This window comes from Zalophus californianus, chromosome 1, assembly GCF_009762305.2.
Source record: "Zalophus californianus isolate mZalCal1 chromosome 1, mZalCal1.pri.v2, whole genome shotgun sequence".
In the NCBI taxonomy this organism is placed as follows: Eukaryota; Metazoa; Chordata; class Mammalia; order Carnivora; family Otariidae; genus Zalophus; species Zalophus californianus.
Window position 1 is genome coordinate 197,122,639 of NC_045595.1, and position 16,466 is coordinate 197,139,104.

A 16,466-nucleotide genomic window follows, 5' to 3' on the forward strand; every position below is an offset into this window, starting at 1 on the left:
AGTAAAGAATGAACTGAAACCTTGTGCTACATTAAATAAGCTGGCCAAGCCTGAAATGTCGGTCTATTTCTTCACCCACCCTCTAAAAAGTATTATCCACTCTGAGAAATGTCCCTCTTATATTCTTCAAGATGAGTTTGGCACTCAGCCACTCGGAAATATTTTTTTCTCCATGATTAATTTTCTAAGGAGAGAGACTGTAGACTGTTCCTAAACATTCCCTGCGATTAGTGAATTTTCTGCAGAATCTTATGAACTTACGGTGCTTTTAGCAAGACTTCTTCGTTAGTATGTAATTATGTCTGCTGCCACAATCTATTCATTGTTATCTACAATGAGTTATATCAACACCACTCTTCTCTGGGAGGTCACTGGATTGATCTGTTCAGCCTCTGGTGGACCTGAGGAGTCCTGAGGAGGGCTAAGGACACCAACCAAACCAGCAACATCTGGATTCGTTTGCTAGGGCTGCTCTAACAAAGTAACACAAACTGGGTGTCTTAAACAACAGATCCGTATTGCAAAGAAATGTATCTTTTCACGGGGAAGTCGGACATCCAGGTGTTGGCAGGGTGGGTTCCTTCTGAGCCTTGTGAGGGGAAGGATCTGGTCCAGTCCTCTGCCCTTGGCTTGTAGATGGCCATCTCTCTCTCTGTGTCTCTTCATATCATCTTCCTTCTGTGTGTGTCTCATTCTCTACACACAGCAACCTTTTTTTATAAGGACACCAGTCTTACTGGATTAGGAGCCCACCTTCAGACTGCACCTTAATTAATCACATCTGCAATGACCCTATTCCCAAATAAGATCACAATCTAAGGTACTGGGGGTTAGGTCTTCAATACCGACATTTTAGGGGGACAAAATTCAACCCGTAACAGGATCCATGGGAACAACACACATGCCAGCAAATGACCTTTATTTTCTTAAGCTTTTACTTGGAGCAAGCACTTTGTAAATCCATCATTTTATTAGCTGCTATAACAAAATATCATAGCTGGGTGACTTAAACAACGAACGTTGATTTTCTCACAGTTTTGGAGGCTGGCAAGGCCAAGATCCAGTTCAAGCAGGATTCTGGTGAGAACTCTCTTCCCGGCTTGTAGGAGGCCCCCCTTCCACTATGTACTCACATGATCTCTTTGTGCAAATGTGGACAGGACTCTGGGTATCTTCCTCTTCTTATAAGGATGAGAGCCCCACTCTTCAGACCTCATTTAACCCTGGTCACCTCCTCATAGGCCCTGTTTCCTAATACAGTCACGTTACAGGTTAGGGCTACAACATATGAATGAATGGCTCGGGTGGGGGGAGGGAAGACACAAAAGTCACTCCCTAGCAATCCCCAATGGAAAATACTATTCTCCTCATTTTACACATGAGAAAACTGAAGCACAGGAAACTTAACCCCAGGTCCCACAGCCAGAACTACAATGAGATGCAAATTGGTTTGACTCCCAAAAATCATTTATCTGTCCACCATTACTGGGTGTCCCAAACTAGGACTAATACGAGAAAAGGGAAATTTGGAAAGGCTTTGCAGGCATCTATAACCAGCAGAGGGGTATGACCAACCCTGGTAAGGACCATGGTTCCTTTCCCCATGGCCAACTGCACCATTCTGCTCCAGATCCTGGAGATGAGCATGGTGGAGGCTGTACAATGGAGCCATACACACGGGGAAGAGCTGGGTCTGAATTTCATCTCAGCTACTTATTAGGACCTAAAGCAAAGTGTTTGATCTCTCTGTGCCTCATTGTCCTTCATGTAGAGCTTCAGACCATGGCCTGGCAATGGTAAATTTATAAATGCTTTATAAATGTTACTTGTTATCATTATGGCCATATAAGCCTTAAGAATAGAGAATTTTTTTTCAGATTTTATTTAATTATTTGACAGAGAGGGAGAGCATGAGAGAGAGAGCATGAGGGGGGAAGGCAGAGGGAGAGGGAGAAGCAGACTTCCCACTGAGCAGGGAGCCTGATGCCTGGTTTGATCCCAGGACCCTGGGACTGTGACCTGAGCCCAAGGCAGATGCTTAACTGACTGAGCTACCCAGGTGCCCCCAAAATAGAGAATTTTTAAATGCTCCCAGTTCCTAACCAACCCCGGCCATCTGTAAGTTAAGGACTATGCGCTCTGCCATGTATTCAGAAGTTCCAGAAACGAATTTTCTGACATCCGCTTAATACAAACTCTTCTAAGATGTCTTCTGCCCTGGGGATGGAGACCCAACTATAAAAGAGTTGCTCTGGGATCCAGCAGTGATCCTGTCTTATCTAGGAAAAGGCATGAATCACAGAGTGGTGAGGCTAAATCCACACCAGACCACCTCCTCCCTCTCCTTCACATTTCTTTCTTCTTCCTCAAGGTCGGATAGTTTATTACACCAAGGCTCAAGAATGAGTTACTCAACCAGTCTTGCAGTATATACGTGCCTTAGATCTATTTTATCCCTTTCAGTCCAGTGTGTCAAATGACCTGCTCCAGGAAAATGCCCCCCTTTTGGTAGGACGGAGAGGTCAAGAGGAAGACAATGAAGACAACACTTAAAAACACTGAAGTCTTGTATGCTCCAGGAAAATGTCCTGGAGGTGGGAAGGGGGCAGGGAAAGAATGTTGCTGAGGTCAAAATGAAAGATGATTTGAGCCCTGTATCCCAGCATCCCCAAGGACAAACGTGAGCAATACGACTGTACTCAAACCCCACATACACCTCCCAAACCAAACTCTTGACTCTTGAAGGGTAAAGAGGGGAGGCGTCACTTGACCATTTCTTCCTCTGTTAGGGACCCTCTTGCCTCCGGTGGATTCCGTGGGGAAGAAAAAAAGTCTCCCACTTATGTCTCTGCGGCTCCCCTCCCTCTTCTTTCTCCTGTGCAAGGATTTTGTAAAGACACCCCTGCCACCCAGTTGCAAAGAGTAGCAACTTCCCCTCCGGCTGACTGAGCGCTCATTTGAATGCGTTTCCTTTTCATTAAGAACAAAGGTTGGAGTCCGAGCCTGGCAGCGCGGGGGCAGGAAAGTACGCGGCGGGTGTCGAGCGAAAAAAACACACAGAGAGAATGACCCACGAGAAAGGGAAAGGGGAAAACACCAATCCTCGGGGCGCTGGACTTTTTCGACTTTTCCTTTAAAAAGAAAAAAAAGTTTTTCAAGCTGTAGGTTCCAAGAACAGGCAGGAGGGGGCCGAGGCGGGGGGTTTTACAGAACAGGCGGCCGGTCGGTTATGAGTCACAAGTGGGTTATAAAAGGGTCGCACGTTCGCTGGCGCGGGCTTCCTGTGCGCGGCCGGCCACGTCGGGCCGCCTGCAGCCTCGGGACCGGAGCAGACGCGATCGCGGGGACAGCGGAGGCCGCCCGGGCCGCCAGGTACGCCGACCCTGCCCCCGCCCTTCCGCACGGAGTCGGGCCGCTGGCGGCCCGCGGGTCCCACGGCCCCCGCCCGGCCTTAGGGGCGGGGGCGGCGTGCACGTGGCCGCTGGAGGCCAGTCCGGGGGCGCAGTCCGCGGGCCCGGGCCGCGGAGGAGAGGCCGCGCGGGGTGGGAGCCTGGGGAGCGGGGGCGCGGGGGCTCGGGGAAGGGAGGCTGGGAGGACCCGCACGCGGCTTCTGCGCCAAGTTCCCCTCGCGCGCGGAGGAGCTCCCCTGGACCTGGCCCCGGACGAGCTCAGCTAGCGGGGTGGCCGAGTGTGTGCGAAACACACTTGTGGGACAAGGTTAGAGCCAAAGGGACTGCCTTCAAAACACGTATCCTTTTTCTTTTCTTTTGAAAAGCAGCTACTAATAGACCTTAGTTTTCTAAAAGTTAGAATCCTGACTTACCAGTTACCAAGGTCGTTTAATGGACGTGAGGCCAGAGCAGAACCTTCAGTGAACTTTGGGATTTATTTGCCCCCCTGGTGCCAGGGTGCAGCTTCTTGGCACACCACATTGGCTAGCTTTCTTTATCCTCCTAAAACCCCTGTGGGCGTCTATCCACATTTTACAGTTCCCAAGGGTGGGCCAGGTCTTTTGATTTTTATATCATCCTAAGCAGGCATATTAGGATGAATATGAATCAAATTGAAGCTAGAATTACTGAAGCTGACGGCTGACAAAGATATAAATGAGAATCCAGTCCTTAAAAAGGAGGGAACTTGAGGCCCAGAGAGGTGAAGTTACTTCTCCAATACCACACAGCAGATCTAGGATTCCCCTATGATTTGAAGAGGCCAACAGTATCTAATGATGGTCGTAATTTAATTTACATTTTGTGTCAAATAGATGAGGTTAAGTGGAGACAGACTTTTTACATAATGTTATGTAGCTATTTCAAAGCCCAAGTCACTCGTTATGTCCATTCATCCCCCTGAAGAAGAAGTGCCTCTTTTGTATGGCTTTAACATAATGTATAATCTAAATGAACTAGAGCAGCCAAACTTTTAATAACCCTAGAACTGATCTTTTCAAAATGGGTATGTATATTTAATTGCTTATCTGTGTGAACAGGAATATACGCTAAAACGTTGACAAGGCAATTTCCTGCGCATTGTCTCATTTGATGGTCATAATGATAGGAAATTGGCAGGGTAGGTGGTGTTATGCCCATTTTGCCCATGAGGACTTGTGGCTCACAGAATTTGTGTTTTCTCTGGTAAGGTCATTAGGTTCTTAGTGTAAAGCCTGCCTTTAGCCGCAGATGTGAGATGTGGGATGTTGGGGAGTGGGGGAAGACTGGGGACATTAAACCCCATCAGTTCAGGCTCATTTCCATCAGACTTTGCTGCCTCCATGATTTTGTCAGAGGACCCAAGTGCATTCTGTAATTATCCGCTGCACGGGCTACTCCGTAATGGCCTGTTATAACTGGGTTCCCCCACACGGCCGGTCGGCTTACCTTGACCACAGGACAGAGCTTCCTAACCACACAAATCAAGAAAGAGAAACGTGAGCGCTGGCCGAGAACCGTTTCAAGGCAGAACCGTGGCGTTCTACTCTGTTTTTTACCTGACTAATCATATGTAAAAAGTATAACTTAGCGGCCTTTAAAAAGTCAGAATCCTAAGTGCCACATTCCCTTCAAGGGAAGGCCATCATAACGTTATGTCTGTGCCAGACACGGGGCTGGACGCTGGAGAGGAGTCATCAGGGACCAAACAAGGACAGCCCTGCCCTCATGAATCTTAAAATGCGGAGGAAAGGGCTAACAGTACATCGCTCTACAAATTGGCATGTCAACTGCAGTTATATAAATACTTAAACTACTTACGATGTGCTGTGAATTTTGTCATTCTTTACTTTCCAGTGGCCAACACGGAAAATTAATAACCTTCATCTTTCTTCGTAGCTCATCAAAGTAGTCTTCTGTGAATCAAAAAATCCACTCCCGAAAAGCCCCCTAGATTTCAATTTTTGAAAAGTTTTTTTTTAATCAGCTATTTTATGTCATGACTAAGATCTGCCATTCAATATCAAGGAGGTTTTTAGAGTATTAGTTCTTCAGTCCCTTTTTTCCTACCTTAAATCTAATGGAAGCTGTGTATGCTTTGCTCAGAAATTTTAAGAAGAGAAAATACACGCATGCTCACACACGATTTTGCATTCATGTTAGTGGGCTCCAGGCTTCCTTGAATCTCAGCCATGACCTCTCTTGGGGTGGACTTTCATAATCCCTATTCTAAGCCTAGTAGAAGTAAATAGTTTGAATGATGGAGAGTGATGTGTGGAGACTCTTACCTCGCACCTAGACAGAACACCTCTGTCCTTGACTAGTTGGCGTCTCTACATTTTTATGAGTCACCGGCTGTGAATCATAGCTGAAGCTATTGATTTTAATAGCTTTACTGCTTTGGTGGTAGGCCTGCAACCCACAGCGCAAAAGCCTGGTATTATGGGAAGGGCACCAGCCTGAGAACCATGGTAGGATTCTCGTCCCACCTCTGTGCAAATTTCTGTGCCTCATTCTTCTCATCTCTAAAATGGGTGGCTGGGCCTGAGTCATTTCTAAAGTCCCTTAAACTGATGAAGAAATTCTATGATTCCAGCATGACTACCACCTCACTTCACTTTCATACATCTTCTAAGGCACAGCTGGACTCAGTGAATTCATATCCTCTCTGTTCAAAGAGAGTCAGAGTAAGTAAGTACCAGGATCATTGACTGGAGAATGTATGGTTGTCTTTCACTGATCTTACTGACTTCAAAGCTGTCACAAATTGGCTGAAATTGGACAGAATAAGAAAATTGTGAAACCCTTTTTTGAGGAGAAATGTTAAAATTTTAAAAGCCTCTCTTTATCCCACCTTGGCGCTGACTCCATCTTTCTTAAATGTATTACCTTTATCTCAAGTCTCTGAAGGGAAACAACACTTTTAATTTGATGACTGCTGTGTAACTCTCACCCACCATGAAACACCGAAGCCCTGTCCATCAGTCTTGTCTTTGGGTTTCCAGTAGTCAGGGCCAAAAGCACACTTATCCTCAAAGTAACACATCACACGTCTGAGCAGTTCAGCATCCTCACTCACATGACTCTCAGCAATATGGAAGAACCGTGAACCAAAAGGCATACTTCCCACCCCTACACACGATGACATACTAGCCAGAAAAAAGAGACTTCACATCAGTCAAGTGGCATGGTTTAAGGCAAATTGTGCCAATTTGGTACCAGTTCAGTACCCAGTTCTGAAAAACAACATCCACATGTGGGCAGATGGGGGTTAAGGCAAGGGCAGAAAGATCAGTGAAGAATATCAAACAGCTGATTTAATGAAATTGTGGGGCTGGTGTTTCGGTAAGGCGAAATGACATCCGACAATGACATTTGTGTAATTCTCTGTAATGAGAATGTTCTATACCCAGTGGAAGTCCCTGGCTGTCCTGACCAGATGCAGTGTTCCTTTATGTTGCTCCACCACCATCGGGCCATCAGAGTGATTCAGAGCGTGGACGCTGGAGCCAGACTGCTTGAGTTTGTCTCCTAGCAGTGCCCCTGCCTACCCATTCTCCAACCTGGGGCAAATGACTGCCCCTGCCTGAGCCTCAGGGCCACCGGGGATCAGTGGGGAAGATGATGAAACTCATTCCCAAGGCCATTCTGAGGAATAAGAAGTCCAACTCGTGTCTGGCCCAGAGACCCATATAAATGTTTGCAATTCGTTTGTATGCATGGATGATCTTGCAAATTTCAAGAAACCAATTTGGAAAGGGAGATAACAAAGACAATTTGAGAAAGTAAAGGGTATAGGTACAAAATGGTCTCTAGACGTTCTGGACAAGGTAAACACTTGTTTGGTTGTAATGAGTTTTTAAGAGTTTCATAACACATGTTTTTTTTTTTTTCCTCCTTAACCCAAAGAAAAACTAATAAGACACTTCAGAAAATTCCTAAGGAAACATTTTGATGTACCTTTATGATTCGGAGATTAGGACACCAAAGAATTATTTTCACTTGACTTGCATGTGTTTGTTGATAACCTCTGATTTACGTAATGGTTCAGTCATACAGTTGTAAATGTATCTTGTACTTTTCAAATGACAAGTGCAACAGATGGTAGCTGGACAGGTACCTTCAGGTCCTCAGCAGGGATTCATGACTGATGCCGCTACTACCGCAACTTAACATCCCCTGAGCCTTGATTATGAGCCTACCACCCACCCTCAATGTTTCACCTTCATTGTGTCATTTCATCCTCACAGCGACCTTCTGAGTAAGTTCTAGCACTGTCTCCATTTTTAAAGAAGCAACTAAGACTTAAAGAGTTTAGTTAAGTTGCCAAATGTCACACAGCTAGGAACATTGCTGGGGTCAAGAATGGAACCCAGGCAGGTTTGAACACAACAGAGCAGGAACACTCCGAGACCTTCCACTTAGACTCACAACGTCTGTCACATCTGCCTTCTTTCTCTCTGTCCCTATACATCTGTCTGTCTCTCTAGGTCGATGTCTGTATCACCTCTGGCGTCTCACCTCTAAATGCTTGGACACATATCACCTAAGAATAAGAGCACACTCCTCCACGATGAAATGAAAACACGTATTATGACATCCAAGGGTGGTTTTAAAAAACAAGAACCTAATTTTTACCCATAACTTCACACGACTATTTCTGGTAGTATTCTCCAGCTTCATCCTACAGTGATCATACTTTATGGAATGAGATCCAAGCCTGGAATCCCCTAAATGTAAGCAGTCCGTTACTAATGTGGAATAGCACCAGACCTCATTGATGTATTTCCACATTTATAAGCTTCTATGACACTAATTCTCCCAAAATCTGCATATTAGTTCAATCTCCCTGAAATGCTCCAGTGCCAGAGCCAAGCCAGTTGTGCAGACAGAAATGCCTTGGAAGTACCTCCAGTGTTTACTCACAGCCTTTACCGAGTGTCAGTCGTGTAGCAAGCACTGAGGTAGGACCCAGTCTCTGCCCTCACGTACACCGCAGCGCCGGGGAAGAGACAAGAGAAAATCACAGCATGGTGTGAAGGCAGCTGTGACCGAAGTCAGAGCCAGGACTTGGGGGAGGCAGAGAGAGAGGGTCACACCAGGAGCTGAAGAGAGCCCCGCCTCCAGGAGTTTGCTGTCTGTGAGAGACAGAAATAAGGCAAGGTGAGCAAGTCCATAGCTGAGGAGCAATTTCAGTAGGTAGACAGCGCCTGAGTGTACATGGGACATTACATCTAGAGACGACATCTCGAGGAGCACCAGACACGACCCTCATTTGGCGTGTTTAAGACACTGAGTATAACGCTGTGGAGGTGTAGTAATAAACGGTAGGGTATTTGCCTTGTAACAGGGTATTCCCATACATCGTAAGAAAACTTTTAAGCAGGCAAAACCAAACCTTTTGTTCCCAGAACTTGCTCAGTTTGTCTGACATAGTTCCCAGTACACAAATTCGTCCTTGTTTGGGGCCATGATGGTGTGTAGAAATAAAGAAATGTAAACTGTGGCTTGTAGAAATAGAAAAGAGGACTTTTCCTAGGATGCCAGCCATATGGGCCCAGCACATGTAACAGACAAACAGGTTAGCCATAGTGAGTTCAAAAGGAGGCATTGTACTGAAATTCCATGTTGAGAATAAACACTGAACTCAAGTGGAGGAGGCGGAGGTGGTCTCCAGAAAAGGTAACTCTTCAAAGGATGACAGAGCACTCCAGAGTTGATAACTGCCATCGTGTTTCCTTTTTCCCTCGGGGAGCTGGGGATAGGGGCGTGGGAAGGGTATTGAAAATAAATTATAAACCAAAAATAAGAAAGTTATGATTACAATTCTCTTATGGAAATATAATATTAAAAAGTTTATCTGGTTAGGCATGTGGAAAACCTTCTGAGAACTTGTGAAAGAAGAATGAATGGCCATGATTTAGAGCAAAAGAGTCCATCTCCCCCCTGAGCTCTCTCCTTCCTGCCCTTGTTTTTATCCATGTTTGTTTGATAACATTTTCCCCAAGTTTGGGGCCGGCAGCTGAGCTGGTGTAAGGTTGGGGTGTTGAGGAAGACCCCCCTCCCCGTGACACTCTGGTTCAGGATGGGGGGCTGCACTCGGGCTGGCTCTGGCCCTCCTTCTGGCCCTGGGGACAAATACTTCTAACCTGTTTTTTCCCACATTCTTATCTGAAAAGTGAAGGTGTTAATCACTGTCTGCAATAAATGTACTGGGAAGGCCGCTTAGCTTGTACATAAGATCCACAAGTGGTTTCAGTAAAAACTGAAAACTTTTAAAAGTGGGAAAAGCAGAATAAGCCTGTATGGTCCAGATTCTTTCTCGTTTGTACATTCAGTTAAACGGCCACTCAATATGATGTTTCCATAGTGATCTTGTGAATTCCACACTGGCTTTCTTCTGAGACAGTTCAGAAGTATGTCACACTTAGTTTTATGTGTTAATATCATTACTGGCATATATCTTTAAAAATATTCATTTTCTGTATTTCAAAATACAGAAGGGTATGTTGTATTAAAGCTGTCTCATGTGCAAACCAGTCTTTTCAACAGGAGCTCTTAATTTAGAAATAGTAGGTATTTTCATTAAAGAATTCCTAATTAGAACTATCAAAGGATGTTAGATTTTTGTGAAAGTAGATGACATAGAGAGTTGATCATTTTTTCCCCAGCAATGGACTATACAGGGAATTTTTCTTAAATGTAAGAAAAAAGTTAATGATATAAAAAGTAATCTTACCATTCACCAAGAGGTCAGGATATGGGTGATTCTAACAGAACAATCCATTTTACTTTTAGAAGATGCATTTGTGTGCTTTTGAAGACATGATCCCAGTTACTTACCATCTCAAGCAACCCCTTTTTACTGTTGGAACTCGGGTGAATTCAAGAGAAACATAATATTCTTTGCTCCAATTCCTGACAGCACCGAAGTTGACTTAACTTTAAAACCAGTTACTGACAGGGCACCTGGGTGGCTCAGTCGTTAAGTGTCTGCCTTCAGCTCGGGTCATGATCCCGGAGTCCTGGGATCGAGCCCCAAGTTGGGCTCCCTGCTCAGCGGGGAGCCTGCTTCTCCCTCTCCCTCTGCCCTTCCCCCTGCTGGTGTGCTCTCTCTCTCTCTCTCTCTCTCGCTCGCTCGATCTCTCAAATAAATAAAATCTTAAAAATCAGCTACCGAGATGTGACACAGAATAACCATATTCTACAGAAAACATGTGATAAAAAAATTCACACAAATAAACAGTTTAGAAAACCAGTCACTTGAATATTTCTTTTTGTCACAATACTAAAGGTCTTTATGAAGAATTACTGAAAGAATACACTTTTTAGGAGATTTTAGACCATGTAGGAAGTTCAAACACAGAGGACTGAACTAAAACTCAGGTGATACTATTTTAAATAATCTGTGACTGTTCTAGGCTAGACATGGAAAGGATAAGCTCTTGAAATATTTGGAGTATATTCTCATCTCTCCTCTAAATCATTCTTTATCCCCATTAAAACTTCCCCACCCTGAGTCCTCTCTCCTCATTCCTTTATCTCTGCTTTCAAAGATGACTAGCTAACTAACCTACTAAGTCGAAGTCAAAGTGCCAATGGGAGGGGCTTCAACTCCACCTTTTCCTCCCTCTCCAGATAACTTCTTTCCATTTCAACAACCCCTCACCTAAACCTTACCTGCCACCTCGCTTCTCCCACCGAAAGGAGATGGTTCTAGCGGTGAGAAATTCAGACTAAGTGGAAGGTTAGGGAAGCACTAGCAGATGTACAATTTTTAGAGGGGCAGGTCTTTGAGAAATCATGCCTGCAGCCACCTTCATCTTTTGACCTTAGGTCAAAATAGTAATCAAGAAAATTGTCATTCCAAAGATTAACCATGACAGGTCCAGATTTTCTCAGGATCTTGAAAATTCAACAGAATTTTCACATACCTGCTTTAATCTTCACTGCCTACTTTCATGACCTGAGCCAAAACAGCAACTTCAGAATATAGGGAATCAGAGTAACTTCCATTGGGAACACCAGATAATGCTTCCTTAGGCAATCAGTCACTAGTCGCTTTGAGTGATTGGATCCAAAGAGGGATCAACATTGAATTCCATTTTAATGATTATGGTTTTGACTGGTATATAAGAAAATTAAATAAATGTAGGGAATACTTAAAAGAAATTATCTGAATTTAACCATTTTAATTTTCAAAAGCATAATTACTTTTCACCCATTAAAATGGCTTTGGATGAGAATTTGTACTGCTACATCAACATAGGATCATGCCTTTCAGCAGAAATTCATGTACATTCACTTTGTAACAACAGATTAATAGTTTCCAAGTATTTGCATGTTTCAGGATGAAAAAACTCATGATGGCTTAGTTATGAGATTCAACCACTGACTTTTTTAAAAGAAAATGTTATGGCATGCAGTTCTTTTGGTATGCAAATATTAAGTAGTTGGTGCTAGGAGTAAGAAAAATGGGAAAATACAGAGACATAAAATTGTGGAAGGATATAACTTATGATTCATTATGAAAAGAGATCCTTAGTGACAAACTTAGGACATATTCTGTTCTGAATATATAGCTGATACCATCTTTCCTGGCAAATCAGTAAGGTAAGAATTAAAGGAGTGGGGTACTTGGCTGGCTCAGTTGGTAGAGCATGCACCTCTTGATCTTGGCATTGTGACTTTGAGCCCCACGTTGGGTGCAGAGCTTACTTTAAGAAAAAAAAAAGTCATCCTTTAGAAAAGCTTAATTTGAGGAAAATTTTCCCAGAATGCTCCTTTCAGTCTCCTTTCAGTTCTTACTACCAGAGGAAAAATAGTCCTGCCATATGATGAAAGGTACCTGGTAGTCTTATTTATCTAGTATATATCTAGGGCTTCATCTTGGTAGATTTTTATCCAAGGTGAAAAGGGGTGGTTTTGACGTTCGATTACTTTGAAGTACTAACCTGGAACCTATCTTCAGCTATTGAAAAGAATTGTGCAATAGTAAAGCTTATCTTGACAGTGGCTGTGAGCCTAAAAGTATTGCAGAGTGAGGGGCTTTGAAGCAGGTCTTCAGAACCACTCTTGTCAAGACTCCTGTTCTAATTTATATTGTGTGATCCAGAGAAATTTCTCTCGTATTGCCAAACATTGCAAATTATGCTTGTGACGTGCTTATCAAATGCTTAGCAGCTATTGACTGTTGATTGCTGGGTCTAGAATTGTGTCCAGTTCGTCCCTTGCCACTCTACCAGTGGGGTGGCTGTATTCATCCCTCACTGCCTCATGACAGCATCTTCTGCCCAATGTCTTGGCTCTTAGCCCAGCCTTTGTTGTCTGTGATCACTAGTTTCTGCTCAGACGCATAGCAATTCTGTTGTTGGTTAACTTGGTTGACAAGCCTAGTTAAAAACACTGAAAGTGAGCTCAACTTCAACACTAATGGGCCTCTGGCCAATCTAATGTCTACAAGTCTACTGAATATACTTCTTAAAAAGCTATTCTAGGATATTTTCTCCTTTCTTCTGTTTATTGGGTTTTTTTTCATCTCTCATGTTTTTAATGAGATTTAAGATTGTGTAGTAGAGTCAGACAGACTGCTCATTCTCTGCACTTTTAGGAATTCATCATGCCTGAGAAGTTTATCCAAATACATGGTACCGCAGTTTCTCTTTGAGCACTGAGATCAAAAGAGGACCTGCATGACACTTTTCATTTCAGCATACCTTCAGAGTTTGAGCCAATAAAACAAAAGCTGATAGAATGTTTAGTATATAGCACATTGTGAAAAACATTTGTCACTTTCCTGAGCACTCCAATCAGGCAATTTGTGGAAAAAGATGAAAGACAAAAAAATCCAATTATTATACTAAATGTATTTTTTTAATACTTGTATTCAGATGTCATCTTTAAAGAACAGGAGAAAAATGTATGGGTAGACTAGTACGCAAATAATTTACTTTCAATACGAATTAGACATAGCTCTTTAAAAAAGGGTTGAACTATATTGGTTGGGGAGGAACCAGCATAAGGATATTAATATATATGGAGTATTTACTATATCTAAGGCACTGTGGCTAGGGGGAAAAAGTTATTTTTACAATCTTTATTGAGTGAAAAATCTGTAAAAGGTATTAAAATCCTCAACTGACATCATTTAATTCAAAGCTCTTCATCTTTAAGTTAATTCATCTCAAAAAAACAGCAAAGGTAAGAAAAAAATTACTATCAGTAAGAATGATATATTTCCTTGGTTTGGAAATTTCCAAACCACGGTATTCTGCCCTGTCAAAATACGTTCATTGGGGAATTTTTAACTTTATAATTTCTTTTGAACTTAATCACAGTTTTACATCTAGCTGGTTTCATGATTAAATAAAAGAGAAGGTGATTCCCCTCTTGTACTGACGAGACCACATACTTGAATGGTACTCTAACTTCTAGGTTCTGCTATAGTAACACTGAAACCAGAAGCTTGTGGGAGAAATGTCACTTTATCTGAGAGAGTAAAATCAGACTCTAACAGGAAGTAGCAAATTCATCTTTTTCTTTTTTCTTAATCCACTCCTTGCTGAAGACAAGAAGCTTGAGAAACATCACTTTTTAAGTCATACTTCCTTTATGTAGATCAAAACCAAAGCCACTGGGTGGTGCTTTCCCCACAGGAATTTCTAAAGAGCAGATGGGGCCATTTAATGGTGGATTCATTTATAGAAGAGACCCCCACTGTGTGTACCATACCTCTTGAAAAAAAAAATAAAGGTAAAGACTCAACTGTATACTACAGAATAAAAATCTAGCCCAACTTTGACCTTTATAAACCAGGTGAATTCAGGTTTAATTTTCACAAATCATAAAACACTACTTTGAATTATTTTGGCCTTTTACTTAAATGATCTAGTTCCCAGGTAAAACTTAAATCAAAAAAGGTAGTACTGTCAGAACTCAAGATCGCCTCTTTACATTTTAGCATGTGGCGACTTTGAAGAGTTGTTTTGGTTTTGTTTTAAAAGAAGACGATACATATACATAAATAATTCAGAATTTAAAATATAAATTTAAAAATAGTCCTCAGATACACTTAAAGGTAAAAATGTCTTTTAATCGCCAGTTTCTCTACCCTTTTCAACAAATCACTTCCTGGGATTTAATGAGCTCACTCTCTCTTAAGAGGAAAATAAAGACTGTTTTTGCTTTCAGATTTATATTCCCTCACTCCAGCTTTATGACTACATGTGCACACACAACCATCTCTCTCTCTCTTGCAGGTGGCGCAGACCAGGAAGGGGAAATCTCTGGTTTAAATTCTTTGTGCCTCATCCTCTGAATGCTGGAGGCTTGCTGTAGGCTGTATGCTGTTAATGCTAATCGTGATAGGGGTTTTTACCTCCGACTGACTCCTACATGTTAGCATTAACAGGGTATGATGCCTGTTACTAGCATTCACTGGAACAAATTGCTGCCGTGGAAGGATGACAAAGAAGAATCAGTCACCCTGCTGGATAAACTTAAGACTTCAGCCTTTATTATTTTTGTTAATCATAATCTGGTCACCGAGATGTTCCGCCTTCAGTTTTTAAGAGAGTAAGGTCATTCGAAAGATTTATCAGCAGCATTCTGAATGCAAACACTTTTACGCGAATCTTCAAGCCCACATCTTTGTTTGGATCTTTAGTGGAAAACGTATTTGCGTCGTTTTTGATTCAAAGTTATGGTGTGTTGTTACTGTTCAGAAGCACTTTTCATAACTCAACTGAAAGAAATATGGACTAAACACATTCTGAAACAAATTTCTAGAATATCTTCGTAGTTAAAAATTAGAAGGACCCTCCAGTTACATCAGGGATGGTCCAGCAACAGTTTCAAACAGATTTATAAATTGGCATGTTTTTTCCTTCGTTTTGCAATTTTCTATTCAGACAACTTTAGTTTGAAGTTAGCACTTTTATCTGAATCTTAAGGGGGAATTATAAGGCTATGACAATGAGTGATTTTTAGAAATGAAATATTTTTACCAATTAGCATGGTAAATGATGTCTGAGAGATAACCCCTCCCTTTTCCCTACAAGATACAAAGGCTTAATAAAAAAAAATTTCATATTTGAAATTAAGTTCCAAATCTAGGTTCAAGTTTAATGACTTGGCCACATAATTATGTCGTGGGGGTCAAAGAATCCACTTTTCCTCTCAAAGCCTGTGTCAGGATTAGCCCCCAGGACGGGGCTAATACTTTACAAGGTCGGTGTGAGGTTTATGTGCAAAAGAACTATTTTGTAAAATAGAAAGTTACATTAATGTTATAGTAAAATTCATCCAAGAACTAGCCCCCCACACACACACTTTGTTAGAGAAAAGCTAATGATTTGATTTACAGAATTTTTCAGGTTTGGATTTCTCTGCAGTTTTTTTTTCCATAATTCACTATATCATTTACAAATAAATAGTTAATTATAATTGTTGGCATATTTAGTGTATACTTGTATTAGCAACTCTTTTCAACATTTTGTCAGTTACACACTGTAACCAAATAAACCTCTTTTAGTCACTTAGTTGATTTAAAATAATTTGTTATGGCCTTTTATCTTTTGCAAAGTACAAACTGTAATTTCAGAAATCATTTATGCAAAAAACAAGCCCCCCAAAAAAAACAATGGGAAGAAATTATGAGAATACCAGGGGGAATGGTCCTGACCCTCAGGACATGGTATTCTCGTCTCAGGGCATCCCCTCGGCCTGGCCCACATTTGTGTTCAAGTTGTGTGTGCTGCCAAGATAAATTTCTCCTCTTAACCCTTGAAATGAGCATTTGGCTCCGAGGAGCCCCAAAGTAGGCACATCACATTGAAGGGAGTTTCTTCAGACTATGCATTTTATTTGCACTGCTCACCTCTAAGAGGAGTCCTTGTTTTGAGTCCCAATTCTCCAAAACCCTGCTTGCTGCCTACATTCAGAATGTTAGGCCTGGAGTAGACTGATCTAGTATTACCTTCCTGCTGTTAGAAGGAAGCTATGAACATCAAAAAGCTTAAGAAAAACTCTGCCGTGAGG

General features: G+C 42.2%; 1 long non-coding RNA gene across 1 annotated transcript; it reads left to right on the forward strand.

Moving 5' to 3' along the window:
• The first annotated feature begins 3,026 nt into the window (after positions 1 to 3,026).
• On the forward strand, positions 3,027 to 15,968 carry LOC113918661. Its single transcript, XR_003518637.1, has 2 exons — positions 3,027 to 3,372; positions 14,687 to 15,968. It is a non-coding gene; the product is annotated as an uncharacterized LOC113918661 (long non-coding RNA).
• The last annotated feature ends 498 nt before the right edge of the window (positions 15,969 to 16,466 follow it).